Source organism: Gekko japonicus, unplaced genomic scaffold (genome assembly GCF_001447785.1).
Source record: "Gekko japonicus isolate JY-2015 unplaced genomic scaffold, Gekko_japonicus_V1.1 scaffold1900, whole genome shotgun sequence".
Lineage (NCBI taxonomy): Eukaryota > Metazoa > Chordata > Lepidosauria > Squamata > Gekkonidae > Gekko > Gekko japonicus.
This window is the reverse complement of record NW_015170944.1, coordinates 291,519-309,009: the sequence shown is the minus strand read 5'-3', so window position 1 is coordinate 309,009 and position 17,491 is coordinate 291,519.

Below are 17,491 nucleotides of genomic sequence, written 5' to 3'. Positions count from 1 at the left end.
AGCCACACCCCCAACACCCACAGCCACCCATCTCTCTCCCTTTAAGGGTGTGCAACCCGTGTTTCATCCCAAGCGCGAACTCCGCAAGCTTGCAGGGAAAAGCCAGCTTCGTTCTTAAAAGGGAAACGCAGCTTCTCTTAAAGGGGAAACACCAGCTGCCGGCTCCTTTAAGTGCAGGGAACTGCTCTTTCTGGAGATCCGGCGCACGGCCGGGTGGGGGGGGCGGCAGACGTCCCCAACATGACGTCATCACGTTGGGGATGCCCCACCCCTTCCAGGAACGCCCCCAAAGTCCCCCGCTGGGGGTGGAAGATGGACTTGGCAACCCTACCAGTGGGGGATGGGAGGGGTGAAGGGTTTCCAGTTCCAGGTTGGGAAATTCCTAGAGATTTGAGGGTAGAGCTTGGGGAGAATAGGGAACTCAGTGGGGTATGCCATGGAGTCCCCCCTCTGAACAGCCATTTATCCTGGGGAACTGATCTGTGTAATCTGGAGATCCCCAGGCCCCATGTAACAGCTGGCATCCCTAGTCCCAGTGCATTTTGAGTCAAGAAAATCTTCTTGGGAGACTTCATCAGATCCTGTGTACAGCATGACCACTGAAGTAGTTACTCTGAAGAAACTGGTTTAATTGCCCCTGAGAAAGAGTCTCTCGACTAGGCCTCACCCTCTTGACTGGACCTCACAAGCCATTTTGAGCCTAAGGAAATGGCAGGGTATCAATCTTTTAAATAAATAAATATACTGATTCCATAACTCCTTTGAGGTTTATGCTTGTCTTCCTTTTTTATCTATCCCGTTCCATACTGGCCGAGCTGAAGTGGCCCCATCTTGGAGTCGTTGAACCTCATATGGCACATTCTACTGGCTGAGGCTAGAACTACACAATGTTTTAAGGACTGTGTCCTCAGTCAGTGTTTTAAAACTTCGTTTCATGAGGGCACTGTCACTCCAGAGTCAACGAGGCAAACCACCTCCAAAATGCTGTGTCAGGTGTCTCGTATACAGCTGCCCTGCTCACATGTCTCAGGGTAAGCCAGGCAGTAACTCTGACCTGCTACTGACTCACTGTTGAGCAAACATAATATGGTTTATGAGAGCACTGTGCTTTTCTTGATTTCACAGCCAGAAACAGGTCAAAATGATGGCATACAGTGCAGAGAGTGTCACGCTTGCGGCACAGTAGGTGATCGCACCTTACAACATTGCCTCTTAACAGCCGGGAAGTAATGTCATGTTCCATGATCATCTCTTGGCATCAGGTGAGCATTGCCCGGTAAAATAAAATCAAAATCTTCTGAGAAATTAGATGGTGTTTTTCAGCACAGTGCATTTTGTTTCCTTACAACTATAGGTATTTGTCATATAGCTGTAGAAACATGATAACCCAGTTTTCCGAGGTAAGAGGGGAGACTCACCTTTCACTGAAGAAAGCAACCATCAGTGGTCATTTTCTAGCCCTCATGAGTTCAGAGTTAGATCTGAACATCTGGATATTGTTTTCAAGTTGTCATTCCTGTCTTCTATGTGGACATGACCTTCCATGTTATTTTTTAAAAACTCAACAAGAGCTAATGGAATTGGGTTGGATCCAGCCAGCTTTTTCACTCAATCTCACCCAATTCACCTTTACAGTACAAAGTCTACCCCATGTTTGTGTGGGTGTGGTGGCATATGGAGGTCCCATGATCCTCAGCATAGCCCTCTGAGGTGGTCAAAGCTGATGTCCTTTTTTTCACCAATGAAAAAGCTGGTTGGATCACCATTTCAGCCACTATTCCACCTAAAATATGCAAAGTAACTTAACTTACTTAACAAATCACCATTTCAGCCACTATTCCACTTAAAATATGCAAAGTAACTTAACTTACTGATAACAATAATAAGCAACATTATATTTCCACTAAGTATTCAGATAATTTAGATATGCTGTCTTTGGATTCCATCTGGGGGTCCAAACAGTCATATAACAAAACTATTGAATCTTCATTAAATACTGAGGCATCAACATCAATCCATCCGTAGAGTACAATAAAAGAAGACAAGGTATCATCCAATTGTTAGATCAGAAGCCTCCAAGAACAAAGATGTCTTCAGGATTCTCCAGAAAGCCTTTAGCAACATCATTCTTCTCGCCATCTGGGAGAAGGTGCTCCACAGCCCCGGGGGGGGGCAACTAAGAAGCCCCTCCCAGCAATGCTGCCTCAAAAAATACAGACTCCCTCAGATGGGCTTTACCCATTCATCTCTGGGTAACCCAGCAGGATGACACGGGAGAAAGTGGTCTCCAGGTGCTTTGGACCCAAGCCATTTAAAGGCAGTGGGAAATGAGCACAGAAGTAGACTGAAAGCTGCCATAGCTTTAGAAAAACAGTGGAAGATATTAATTTTAGCAGGTTCAAGTAAACCCTTAACTGCTGGATTTTGTAGGAGCTGAAGCTTCCAAACAATCTGCCAAGGCGTCCTCACATAAAGGATGTTGTGGTCAGCCCTGGGTGGTATTTGGGTGGAGACCTTGAAGGAATACCAGGGTTGCAACTCAGAGGCAAGCAATGGAAACCCACCTGTGCTCATCTCTTGCCTTGAAAATCCTACAGGGTTGCCATAAGTTGGCTGCGACTCGATGGCACTTCCAGTCATGCATGATGTTTAGTGAGCCTTCTTAATCTGAGAAAACGCGCATTGTGCCTGCAGTTTTACTTTAATTGTTCCTTGAACGTCTGTGTTGATATCAAAGGCAAGCCTCGAAATACAAATAAGAGATGCCTTGTTATGAAAGTTCCAGTCTACTTATGCAGAGTTCCCAGACAGGATTTGGCTGTTTCTCGGCATGCTTTTTTAAATATATGCAAAATTTAGGATGGTTGTACGAAGCCTTTTGACTCTCCCAAAAAAACCCACTTTGCGAATTTTCCGTTAAGCTCATTAGTGCAACAGCCCTGTTCACATCCCGTTCTGCTTTCCATATACCAATTCCCTCCATCGGCTTCTCATTCTTTATGACTTTGTTATTCAATCGTTGGACCATGGCAGAAGTGAAATAAATACGTTGAATGTGAGGCTGTAGGGGAAAACGGGTGAATTCTGGTTCTAAGCCCTTAATAGATTTCTTCTCTTAATAGCTGATAACTCTTTGCTTCTAATGGACCTCCGTCAGCCATGCATTGCAAGGAGGTTGGGCCTGACTCTATGGGTTGCCGACTCTGGCCTGGGAAATCCCTGGAGATTTGAGAGTAGAGCTTGGAGAAGGTGGAGTCTGGAGATGGGAGGGAACTCAGCAGGGACGTGTTGCCATAGAGACGACCCTCTGATGCTGCTTCGGATGACATAGGCTCCACCCTCTGAAGCTGACCTCAGTCGTCTGCTGATCACTTGTAATTCCAGGAGAACTTCAGGCCCCACCTTGAGTTTGACTCTAGTGTGACTGTCTCCATTTGCAAACCACCGGTGGGATCTGGCATCAGGAAATATGGAAGTCCCATTTTGGGTGGTTAACCAGCAATGGCTGGTTATCCTTTGATGCAACTGTCGACAAGTGATCGATGCACTTGTGTGAACCAGCCCTCACACATTTTTAACAGATCATCCATTTCAAGGGCAATAGTGTGACAGGTAAAGGTTCCCTTGCTCGAAAGCCAGTCGAATCCGACTCTAGGTTTGCGGTGCTCATCTCCGTTTCAAAGCCGAAGAGCCAGCGCTGTCTGAAGACGTTTCCGTGGTCATGTGGCCGGCATGACTAAACACCGAGGCGCACGGAATGCTGCGTGTTGCCATAGAGATGACCCTCTGATGCTGCTTCTGATGACATAGGCTCCACCCTCTGAAACTGACCTCAGTTGTCTGGTGATCAATTGTAATTCCAGGAGAACTTCAGGCCCCACCTTGAGTTTGACTCTAGCGTGACTGTCTCCATTTGCAAACCACGGGTGGGATCAGGAAATATGGAAGTCCCATTTTGGGTGGTTAACCAGCAATGGCTCAGTCTTAGACACAAGTTTTCCTTTGATGCAACTGTCGACAAGTGATCGATGCACTTGTGTGAACCAGCCCTCACACATTTTTCAACAGATCATCCATTTCAAGGGCAATAGTGTGACAGGTAAAGGTTCCCTTGCTCGAAAGCCAGTCGAATCCGACTCTAGGTTTGCGGTGCTCATCTCCGTTTCAAAGCCGAAGAGCCAGCGCTGTCTGAAGACGTTTCCGTGGTCATGTGGCCGGCATGACTAAACACCGAGGCGCACGGAATGCTGTTACCTCCCCACCGAAGTGGTACCTATTTATCTACTTGCAATGTCTTGCTTTCGAACAGCTAGGTTGGATCTAGAGACGGGAGCTCACTCCATCATGCGGCACCCGGGTCTCGAAATGCTGAACTACTGACCTTCCACAGCCTGCAGCTCAGCATCTTAACCACTTGAGCCACCGCAGCTCAAATTCATTTTTGTCTCACATGTTGGCAACTACAGCAATCCCAACTCCCCCCTTTCAAGAACTTCCCATGGCTTCATATTGTGGCCTCTCGTGTCACCGCTGACATCACTGACCTCCTCTCTCTAACTTGCTCATAGCATAGGACATTCTTGCTGTTATCCTTGCTGAAACCTTGCCTAACCCTTCCTGACTTAATATGATGCTATCTTAGCTCATAGTTATACGTTTGTGAAAGATCCAGAGCAACTCATAGCTATAGCAGCTGGGTGACTTTTCTTGTATATCTATGTTTAGAGGTTATAAGTGTTTCTAATGTTGTTTTTTTAAAAGAAATGGCCTGGTCAATGTTCTCCTCTCCCACCATCTTTTGGAGAATCTTCCCCAGAACTTTGTAGCGCAATTTCTGTCCCTTCTGAAGTATGTCTGCCATTTCCGATGTGTTTATCTACCCCTTGTTTTTGTTGCTGTTGTTTCTGTTGTTAAAGGCAAATATAGCTAAGTTCAAATTTGGATCGATTTCATGGAATCCTTGAACAACGACCCTTTGCATGTTAGGCCACGCACCCCTAATGTAGCCAATCCTAATGAGTTCCTGCTGTTGGGTGTGGCCTATTATGCTAATGAGTTCCTGCTGGGCGTGGCCAACTCGGGAGCCAGCCGGAACTGCGTTCCTGCCCCAAAATAGCCCTGTATATCTATGTTTAGAGGTGATAAGCGTTTCTAATGTATTTTTTTTTTAAGAAATGGCCTGGTCAACGTTCTCCCCTCCTACCATCTTTTGGAGAATCTTCCCCAGAACCTTGTGGCACAATTTCTGTCCTTTCTGAAGTATGTCTGCCATTTCCGATGTGTTTATCTACCCCTTGTTTTTGTTGCTGTTGTTTCTGTTGTTAAAGGCAAATATAGCTAGGTTCAAATTTGGATCGATTTCATGGAATCCTTGAACAACGTAGCATCCATGGCTATTCTCCAGGATGGTTTGGGATGGGAGGGTATGGCATGTAGTGATAGATTGCCCATCCTAAAAGTCTTATCACTTGCCCTGCATTGAACTGGGTAGACTATATATGAGTTTCAAACATCCACTTAGCAAAATCTGCAGTTCCGCTCATATGGAAACTATGATCAGACATCCAATCCAGTTGTAATGAAAATGGAACTGGAACCTGATCAGTCTTCATGATATGACATTTCTGAGAATACTAAAAACGGATACACCTTCCTTGTCTTAAATATGGGATTAAAATGACATTAATATGGAATTAAAATAACATTTTCCAGTGCACATTCCTAATATATGTGAACATATGAACATATGAAGCTGCGTTATACTAAATCAAACCATCAGTCCATTGAGGTCAGTATTGTCTACTCAAACTGGGTTGGAAAATACTTGGAAACTTTGGGGAGAGGGCAGGGTTTGGGGAGGGGAGGGGCCTCAGCATGGTACAATGCCATAGAGTCCACCCTTCAAAGCCACCATTTTCTCCAGGGGAGCTGATCTCAGTTGTAAAAGCAGGAGATCCCCAGGCCCCACCTGGAGGCTGGCAACCCTATCTCAGGCTGAGGTCTTTCACATCACCTCCTACCCGGTCCTTTCAACTGGAGACGCTCGGGATTGAACCCGCGACCTTCTGCATACAAAGCAGATGCTCTTACAATGAGCCATGCCCCTCCATGGCCATTACTGGGCTTCGAGTTCACTAGGGATTACATGGTAGTATCTATTGTCTCAAATGGTGCCACTGCATGGGACCCATTCATACTCCTGGCCACAGTAGCTCGTGCAAATCATGGTTGCCACATGTCTAGGTGCGACATAGGGATGCCATCTCAGGAGCTGTGGACACGCCCAAAGGCAATTTTAGGAGCCTTCCATCAGTAAGAATTGGGCCTAGGACAACATAGACCAAGAACAGAGTGGCTGTAAGCAAGAGAAAATCCAGCAGAGCAGCTGTGGTACAGTTGTTCCAAACAGGGATGTTGGTTTCCAGGGATACAGAAGAAAAGGGAAATCAAAGAGGAGAGGGAGTCCACCAACTTATACCAGCCAAGGGGGAAGAGAGAGGGCCATTTCAGTGAGGTTTGTGTCGAGAGCTTGTGGTTGAAAAGACAGAAGCCTGACTCAGAAGTCTCAGCGACATCAGTACGAGACCTGACATAAAAGAGTCCTGTGACTGCCTGGTTGCAGCCTCAGCAGCTCAGGGATAGGAATAGAACATGAAGCAGACCTTACACCTGGGCTCTTTCATCTTGCCAGCCCTTTGCTCTGTTTGAAGAGGCAATACAGTGTTGTGAAATGGGGCGCCAGAGCGTGAAAATAAATGTTTGTTCTTTCTGACCCTTTGCAAAAACCACTTAACGTCTTTTCTGCCTCTCCATTTTCTTGTCCTTTTGTTTACGAATTTCGAGACTATTTACCCAGTTTCATCAATGGTAGCACACATCATAGGCTAGTTAAAAGGACCCAAGCAACATATATAATACAAGAATATAAAGTGGCCGGATGCTGGCACAGCTTGTGACCTCCTCCAAGCCAAGTACAGTCCACCAGCCATATCTCCCGGCACTTTGAGGGCAGGACATAGCTCCCATTATTTCTGCTTCTCAGAATTATCCTCCCAAAAAGTGGGGCAAACTATCGTAGATGGTTGGTGAGCTGCCTTTGGCTTGGTGGATCTCAAATATAGGCTGGAGATTATGGTAGAACAGGTTTAAGAAGGGGCTGTGGCAATGTTGTAGGCCATCTGTTTTGTTTTCAGGTCTCTGGTTCAGTCCCTGGTTTATCTAGTTGAAAAGATGAGGTGATGTAGAAGACCTCCAACTAAGACTCTGGACAGTTACTGCCAGAGTAGACAATACTGATGGGGGTGCTGTGGCTCAGTGGAAGAGCCTCTGCTTGGCATGCAGAAGGTCCCAGGTTCGATCCCCTGCACCTCCAGTTTAAAAGGACCAGGCAGTAGGCTATATGAAATACCTCAGCCTGAGACCCTGTAGAGCCGCGGCCAGTCTAAGTTGACAATATTGACCTTTATGGACCAAGTGTCTGATTTGATATAAGGCAGCTTCATGTATATGATGTCTGATAGAACAGTGGTCCGATGCAGTAAAAAGCAGTGTCGTGTTCAATAAACACATATCGGCTGGCTTTAGACATCATGTGAAACCATGATTTAACAGGGACATTTCATGAAACCAGGATTTGGCTCACAGACCATGGTTTGTCTCAGCAAGTGTTGTTATCATCATCTTTGCTACGGCCAGGGACTTCTGTTGCCAGGGACGATAAAAGGGCTGGAGTGGTAGGTACCACTGGAAGGTAGGAATGACTGAGGCATGCAACGTAGAACACTATGTCGACTGGATAAGACTGTGCGGGTGAGGACTAGAGCAATCATGGACCATAATTTTGTCAGGGGAACATTTCACATTTCAGTGGTATCGAAAAAGACCAAGAGGGACAGTGTTAAAAGGCCTGTTCATGTATATACCTGTAATGAAGTTGGAAAAGCACTCACCTGGATGGCCCAGGCTAGCCTGATCTCATTAGACTTTGGAAGCTCAGCAGAGTCGGCCCTGGTTAGTACTTGGTTGAGAAACAGCCAAGGAAGTCCAGGGTCACGACGCAGATAAAGGCAATGTCAAACCACCTCTCTTCATTTTTAATGCTCTGAAAACCCTCCTGGGTTGCTGTAAGTCAGCTGCGACTTGAGGGCACTTTCACTACCAAGCTGCAAAAAAAGAGAGAACATCGTAAGTATATTCATTGTAGAAGTGGCTCTTTTGGGGAGGGAAGGCCTGATGTTGTCAGACCTTGGAAGCTAAGCAGGTCAGCCTGGTTAGCCCTGGGATGGGAGACCCCCCCCCCCAAGGAAGGCCATGGCCAACCACCTCTGCTTCTCCCTTGCCTCAAAAGCCCCTTGCTGGGGTCACCATAAATTGGCTGTGACTTGACAGCCCTTTACACACACAGTAGTTCTTCCTTCCTACGTACCTCAAGAATGACTATCATAGCGTAGGCTCTGGGATGGATATCTTGAAGATAAGCTGAGGGATAATGCCTTTCTCAAGCAGATGTGAACTAGAGTGCCCTCAGACCCAGCCCAAAACTTTATCCGTGACGTTGCACTGGTGCTTCTCTGTGTGGGTTGGATCCAACCAACCTGCTGGTGAAAAGGAAAGGTCCTCCTTGGCCACCCAGAAAGGGTCTGCTGAAAATGAAGGGCCCTGCATGGACAAAAGCCACATGGGACAGGGGCTGTAGTAGGAAGGCGACACTGAAATGCTGGACAACACATCCAGTTACCATGTCGGATTACACAGGGAAGCCATTGAAAATCATAAACATAAACACCATTTCAATAGGAAAGAAGAGAGTTTAAAAATAAATAGGGCGTGGTTTCCTGTCCAGAAAAACACAAAATACATCTGACAACAGCACTACAGATAAGATTAGAATTTCAACAGCCTATCCCTATGCAAAAGCACCTCCTCAGGAAAGCTCCTCTATTAGCATGTCACAGCCTGGGAAACTCCTACAAGATAATGACTCAACCCTACCCCTCCTTCCTGAGTAGATATAAATTACCTGCCTACCATTTTTCTTCTCACGTTGACACAGAGAGTATTCCATCTTTCTGTGTTATACCTCTGAAGATGCCAGTCTCAGCTGTTGGCGCAACATCAGGTACCCCAATACCAAGACCATGACCATATGGCCCGGAAAATCTACAACAACTAAGGAAGATGAACTGTTTGAGATTGAGTGAAATACACTGCATTGCTTATATTATGTTATATTATATTAAACTAACAAGTGGAGCCCCCAAGAAGAACTTGCATGGTGTGAAACATGCCAATGGGTAGGGGGTTGTTTAAATGAAGATGCTGAAAGGAAGCTGTTGTTTAACTAGGGCTGGCAGCCAATGTTCCCTCTAAGCTGTGGGATCTTGTGAGCCAAAATTCTACTTTGTGAGCTACTGGCGTTAAAGCTGTAAGCGATTTGGCTACTGCATAAATTAGTTTGCTCTGGAGCCATCCTTCCTGAGCTGAGACAAAAAAGTGTGAGCCAGAGGCGCTGCCAGCTCTGGGTTGGGAACTACCTGGAGATTTGGGGGGTGGAGCCTGAGAGAGTGGGATTTCAGAAGGGGAGGGACTTCAATGCAATATGATGCCATAGAGTCCACCTTCCAATAAAGCGGCCATTTCCTCCAGGTGAACTGATCTATGTTGCCTGGAGACTGGTTGTAATGGCGGGAGATCTCCAGCCGCCACCTGGATGTTGGCAACCCTATGTTTAACTGGGATGAGGAATGGCTGGAGAAGGAGCCTCCACCTGTTTCTAGAATCTGCTGAGGACTTCATACAGATACACACGATTGCATATGGCACTGCGAGGTAGTGATTTGTCTTTTTAAAAGGCTGTATCACTTTCTACAGATGTTGGGGTCTCGAGACTGATTTCCATCCTCATCTAGAGGAATTTATCAAGTGTGCGTGCTCTCACTTTCTCTCTCTAAATATATATGTATATCTTTCCTTCCTCAACGCATAGTTTCTTCTTTTAAATCCCACCACAGAGAGTTCAGCAGTGTAGCCGAATCTGCCTCCATACAGATGGGCCCAGTTCCTTGTGAAAATGATCAAGCACCAAATATCAAGCCAGCCGTATAACATTCCAGACCGGTATTTTTGTTGGGTTTAAGCACTGAAACAATGACAGCGTACGCCCAATGAAAATGGAGCATGACTCCAATGTTTTACTGCTAATGACTGGCTGGAGATCATTTGCATAATGCCGCTTGCTAGTTTATTTTCCTGGGGAGGTTATCGGACTAAAAAATCGTCAAATATCCTATAAATAATTCAGGCCTACATGACATGATGTATAAGGAGGATTGCTCTACAAGCACTAATAAATATTTCAGCCATTTGCAATTGTAATAATGTCTATGGATTTGTACAGAAGGATTCCAAACACAGTCTGCCTAGGCCAGTGGACAATCTGCTTTATTGCTGAAAAGCTGTTTTCTTTTTTAAGAATGGTAGGGCGTCCAGTGATCTATCATAAAAATCACATATATTGCATGTTCTTGTGGTTAAGCCTAAGTATGTATTTGCCACCATATGCCTGCCAGAGGTGCCGCCATGGCAGCCAACATCCCACCCTCCGATAACCGGGCCCTACTTAGTGGAGTGAAGGAAGCAAAATGTAGGAGGATGGTATTGCACTCTCGGAATTCCCCAAATCTCTATGGTTTTTATCATAGCGTTTTAGGGGGATTCCTAAAGTGTAGAGCAGAAGTCAAATCATGATACCCTCATTATCTGCCTCCAAATTAGGACTAGGGTTGCCGGGTCCCCTTGTTGCTCCAGCGGGGGGATCTCGGGGGTATTGTCAATGTTCCCTCTACGCTGTGGAGTCTTGTGAGCAAACATTCTACTTTGTGAGCTACTGGCACTAAAGTTGTGAGCGAGCCATTTGGCTACTGCATAAGTTAGTTTGCTCTGGAGCCCTCCTTCCTGAGCTCAGACAGAAATGTGTGAGCCGGAGGCTAAAAAACTGTGAGCTAGCTCTCACTGACTCAGCTTAGAGGGAACACTGTTTGTGGGACATGACGTCATTCCACCGGGGACATTGTGGGGGGACGCTCTGGTTTAAGGGCAAAGCTCTATGGCAAAACTGGCTTAAAACTATAGAGTTTTGCCCTTAAGCCAGAGCGTCCCCGCACAACATCTCCAGCATGATGATGTCACTTCTGGGTGACATCACCACATTGGGGAAGTCACGCAGGGGCGTGGCTGTTTGGGGGCAGGATTTTCCCCTCTGGACAGTGACTGGCAGTGGGGAGAAGTCCCAAAAACTGGGGGAACCCCTGCCCCAGCGTGGGGACCGGCAAGCCTAATTAGGACTGGCGTCTCCAGTGTCACACACCTCCCATCTTCCGACCCCCACCCCTCCTCTCCGTGGCCTTTGGCCACAGCATCAAGCTTCAGCCACACTGCAGTGGGAAAGAACCCTCTGGGTGGCAGAGTAGGGTAGCCTTCTCATCAGGTCAACCAATTGCCAGTAGGCTGGGGCAGTTCTGGGTAGTGGGGCTGGAGCGGACCTAGGAAGCCCACTCTCCAGTCTGGCCTGCTCCGCCCTTTTATTAAGGCTCACTGCCCAGGCCACATGCTGAGTTTGGCTTCAGACATCCCCTCCCTCAGTTGTTAACCTGCTGTTCATTTCTTGTCACAGCTTTATGGTGGTTTCGGGGACTGGGCTGGATCCACTGGGGTGGGGGGAGGCTGTGCCTGCGTGCCTGCCTCCCCCGGATGGGGGGCCCCCTTAAGGGGTCTTGGCATGCCCATCTCGGGGGCTGTCACCCACCCAGCTGTACTCCCAGGAGGTGGGGAACCACGCAGAGGCTTGCACCCATGTGCAATGTTCCCTCTAAGCTATGGAATCTTGTGAGCAGGAATTCTACTTTGTGAGCGACTGGCATTAAAGTTGCGAGCAAGCGATCTGGCTACTGCATAAATTAGTTTCCTCTGGGGCCATCCTTCCTGAGCTAAAACAAAAAACATCTGAACCAGAGGCTAAAAATCTGTGAGCTAGCTCACACTAACTCAGCTTAGAGGGAACACTGCCCATGTGGGTCCACCGCCTTGCCTCTCCAGGTTTACCCCCATCATGCTAGTTGTGGAAGGGTTTCATCAGACGACAGGCAGGGTCGCCGATGCCTGGATCCATGCCCTCTGCCGCACCAGGGCCGCAATCGATTTTGCCGTGGCCTGTTTTCCTCCGTCTGCTTCTCTGAGTGTTCCCGTGTCCTCCCTTTTTCCTCCCCGCCACCTTTTCCTGCCCTTAGGATAGAAGAAAAACTGCACACACAAGACAAACAGTACAAAATCAACCGTGAAAAGCAGAGGCAGCAAAAGACTGAGGAACATATAAATGAATATAAAAAGAAATGCCACGAGGAAAATTTGCTTTGTCCGTGCCGCCTTCTCTTTTTCATGCACTGCTGCTGGAAGACATCATATGCAGGTAGGCAGGCAAGATGACAAGCAAAGGCACTGAGAGAGAGGCAGGGGGAGGAAGCCTCCGACAGGGTTTTGCTGAGGTAAACACACCCAGCTGACATGCAAGTCCGGTCAGGGAGAGCCCGTAAGGGGGAGCCCTGCTGGAGCTTGAGAGGACAATTCTACTCCTGTTCGAGGGTCGCCAGCCCAGTACCTACAAATAGTGGAAGCATTCAGGGGACAGATCTCTTAAAAACCCAGGGTTGTGTGCGTTGCTACATCACTTCTGGGGAAAACCTGGAAGTGATGTCACAGCCAACCACAAAGCCCTTGGCAGGAACTGATACTCTTGGTAAAGACCCTAAAGATTTGGGGGAATTCCTAGAGTGTAGCAGGGTGCTTGTGATGTCATCTCCAGGTTTCCACCAGAAGTGACATAGCAAAGCATGCAATGCTTGTTTTTCCTCTCGTTTTTCCTCCCGCTGTCCAGAGGAAGCCGGTGGGAGGGCTGCAACAGACAGCATGGGCATTTGTAACCCTGGAGATTGGTAACCCTGTCCTGTTCCCTCAATGTTGTGGCCTTGTATGCCTCCCAACAAGGAAGACCAGGAACTGATAGCTACAAATTGTCAAATGATCTGCAGAACTTCAGGAACCAGGCACAAAATTCACTCTCTTCCCCACCAAAGGTAGCTATTTTTTAAAGTCCCACATAGAGTAAACAAGATTCATAGCATCCTATCTCCAGGAGTCTAACAGACAGTTGGCAGCAGACATTCTTGGCCACTCATCTCTTGGTGAGCCAGTTTGGTGTAGTAGTTGGGAGCGCGGACTCTAATCTGGGAGAACTGGGTTTGAGTCCCCACTCCTCCAGATAAAGCAGTTTGGGTCAGTCATAAAATCTTTCAGAGCTGTTCTCTCATGAGCAGTTCTCAAAAGAGCTCTCTCAGCTCTACCTACCTCACAGCGTGTCTGTTGTGGGGAGGGGAAGGGAAGAGAATGTAAGCCACTCTGGGACTCCTTTAGGTAGTGAAGGGCGGGGTACAAATCCAATCTCTTCTTCTTCCTCTTCTTCTTTGAGAAATGTGTGTATTCTGTGACAACAGTAACTGGTTCCTGTTCACCCAGTTCAAATTTTCATGCACTAGGTCACTTCTGTTTAATTTTCGTTAGTAGCTGTGTTTGTTGTTTGAGAGCCAGTTTGGTGTAGTGGTTAAGTGTGCGGACTCTTATCTGGGAGAACCGGGTTTGATTCCCCACTCCTCCACTTGCACCTGGCTGGATGACCTTGAGCAAGCCGTAGTTCTGATAAAAGCTGTCCTTGAAAAAGAGCAGTTTCTGTCAAGAGCTCTCTCAGCCCCACCCACCTCACAGGGTGTATGTTGTGGGGAGGGGAAGGGAAAGGAGTTTGTAAGCCGCTCTGAGACTCCTTTCGGTAGTGAAGGGCGGGTATAAATCCAATCTCTTCTTCTTCTTCTTCTTCTTGTTAAATGAGCTTCCCAGTTCATCATTACTGTTTGATTGGGTGGACAATTATTCTCAGGGTGGACCTTCAGGCTAGAAAAACAGGGTTAGGTGAGTTTGTAGTCACCTAGGCAGTACATGGAAAGGTGAACACAAAAAATAAATCCTTTTCAAGTGGAAATTTGATTAATACAGGGAGATAACAAGCCTGGAACAGTAAAGCCTTGCATAAGTTTGATAATCAAGGCCCCGGTTATACAGACCAGATAACACGGGAGGGGGAGGCGTGGCTGGTTCCCCCTAAGCAAAATAAAGCATGATAGCCAGATCACACGGTCCCCCAAGGCTTCGCGCTTAGGCTGTTAGCTGGCGATCACACGGCGATGGTGGAGCACGGCAAAGAAGCAGTGCGGCAAGCGTTTTGCATTTGTCCACATGTGCAGTTTCGCAAAGCAGCACTGCTATCAGTTACGTGTTTGTGTGCATGCGCTTACGAAAAACATCCGGTTTGCAATGGGACGTGGACAGGCGCCGGATGCCACGGGATACTAGTGCTACCATGATCAGACGCCAGCCCCTGCTCTGCGTTTTCCGGATACTAGTGCACTTTCCACAGTACTTTTTTACTGCGCATCTTCGGCAGGATACCACGGGTTGGCCACGGGTATGCTATGCTTCCCAGATGTTGCGGTGTGATCGCACACCGAAAATCCGCCTGACATTTGTGCCTTTAGCCGTGTGAACGGGGCCCAAGTACGGAAATAAGTGGTGTGACTATTGTCACAGTGGTGTTTTTCTGTGTTATCAACCATGGCATCCAATATTTCTCTCGGAGAGTTTCACAAAGGAGAATGTCATAACATAGATACAGTGATTGTTACATGAAATCCCCAAAGCATATTTGTAGTAGACGCCTTGCTGCCCAAGACAGGAAGATGTACGTGTTCCCTGTGTGCATCTCTCTCTCTCTCTCTCTCTCTCTCTCTCTCTCTCTCTCCACACACACAGATATATTTTTGCACAGTTCCAAAGTTTGGTGAATGGCAGCATTCACCTATGAATGCTGATGATACAATATACGCTTTGTGAACTCCTGGTCAGAGCCTGTCTGTTCTATTAGAGACCTGTATTTCCTCTGCTTTTGAGATATACTCAAGAGACCGTGTCTAATCTCAGTTCACAGAGTGGCGTTCACTGGTTTGTTGTGTGCATCTCAGTTTTTCACACACACACAGAATTTGTCTTGGAATATGAATGCTGACATCCACCAATATCCAGATATTTTCTTGGTGGGGAATGTTGACGCCAATATCCAGACATTTTCTTGGTGGGGAGCGTGACCCTGAATTCAAATCCTTCAGCTGTATATTAGTATTGTGTTTGATATTAAAGGCCCGTGACCTTTCGACTTGGCTGACTTCAGTCTGACCTACAGCTGGACGTTTCTCATTCTCCTAACTGGAAACTGGAGGAGGCATCAGATAACAGGATCTTCTTTAAGCTGTAGATATAGTTTGCTAGAGAAATGTTGTTTATCAAAGAGTAATCCGGCGACACATGGGCAAAGTCATTGGTTAAGAAATGAAGCTGTTTCCTGGAAAAGCCAAATAAGACCTAACACAAAGAGAGCTCTGATTGGATGGTTGCAGTATTTTTAAAAGGCAGATAATAACCATGGTGAAATGGAGTTGAACCTTTTCTTTGACCCCCCCTTTTTTTGCTTTCTAGGGCTAACATTGGTGCTAGGGTTGCAAGCCTCCAGGTGGGACCTGGAGATCTCCTGGAATTACAAGTGATCTCCAGATGACAGAGATTGGTTCCCCTGGAGAAAGTGGCTACCTTGGAGGATGGGCTCTCTGGCATCATACCTTGCAGAGGTCCCTCCTCAGGCTGTACCCCCAAATCTCAAGGAATTTCCCTACCTGGAGTTGGCAACTCTTAATGGTGCCGAGGGAGGAATGTTGATTGTGGTTAGAAAAGGGTCAGAGCATTTCTCCATCTCGTTTGGAATCAGAGGCCTGAATGCAACGATTAGACGCTGGGAAACTCAATTTGGTGTAGTGGTTAAGAGCGCAAACTCTAATCTGGGAGAACCGGGTTAGATTCCCCACTCCTCCACATGCAGCTGCTGGTGTAACCTTGGGTCAGTCACAAGTTCTTTCAGAGCTGTTCTCTCAAGAGCAGTTCTCTTAGAGCTCTCTCAGCCCCACCTACCTCACAGGGTGTCTGTTGTGGGAAAGGGGAAGGAGATTGTAAGGTGCTCTGAAACTCCTTCGGGTAGTGAAAGGCAGAGTATAAATCCAATCTCTTCTTCTTCTTCTTCCAATAATGGAGCTTCCAGCATCACATCTAATTCGGCTGCTACAGGATGGGAAGGTTCAAGGCTGTAGAGGGAAGTTGCTCCTCAGCTTTGAACTTTGATGCTAACTGCAAGACAATCATTTCCTGTGAGCTCAATCTTTTGTCATTTTAACACGCAACCTGAATGCTGAATCATGTATCCCTCCACTTTTTAAATTTGTGCCAGCAACCCATAGACAAGCATTGATTTGCTTCTTCAGCAAGGAATCACCTTGAATGCAGCTAATGAAGCTTTATTTGTAACACCTGAAGTCTCTGACAGTTTATCTCTCTGCATGTTACCCCTTTCAGCATGAGAACCCCTACTTGCATCAGAGAATGGGCCCATGTACGTATCATATCCTCCAGCAGTTTGCATATTGGTAATGCAAGAGTCATGGCGCCAACATTACGGAACTCCCTCCCCAGGGATATTCGCCTGCCACTTTGTGTCATTGTCTTCTGCTAGCAGGTGGAGACTGCTCGTTTTGTCTGGCTTTCTCGAAGTGATCCCGCCTTCCAGCCTTATCTTTGAATTTCCTGTATTTTGTTTTATAAATGCATTTTTTTTAAAAAAATGGTTTTGTGATGTAATTGGTTTTTTAGTTGGTTTTGTGATGCCTTTTTATTATGCCCTTCTAATTGCTGGTCAACAGCCACCTTAGTGGCCCCAAGAACAAAAAACGTGGTATAAACGGTGTAAATAAATGTGTTTTAAAATGATATGCTTACAACACACCTATTCACAGAGGATCACTTTGCAAGCCCAAGGAGTTGCCTGCCACTGTACCAAGCAAAGGAAGTGGAATTCTTTTTCCCCAGAATGGTGACATCATCTGCACAATGAAATCACTTCCAGGGTAAAACTGGAAGTGACATAAGGTAGTTCCCAGAATCAATCACTGGAAACACTATAGTTTTACCATAGGTAAAGATAAAGATAAAGGTTCCCTTGCGCAAAAGCAAGTCGAATCCAACTCTAGGGTTGCGATGCTCATCTCCGTTTCAAAGTCGAAGAGCCAGCGCTGTCCAAAGATATTTCCGTGGTCATGTGGCCGGCATGACTAAACACCAAGGCGCACGGAACGCTGTTACCTTCCCACCAAAGCGGTACCTATTTATCTACTTGAAATTTCTTGCTTTCAAACTGCTAGGATGGCAGGAGCTGGAACTAGAGATGAGAGCTCACTCCCATCATGCGGCAACTCGATTCTCGAACTGCTAAACTACTGACTTTCCACAGCCTGCA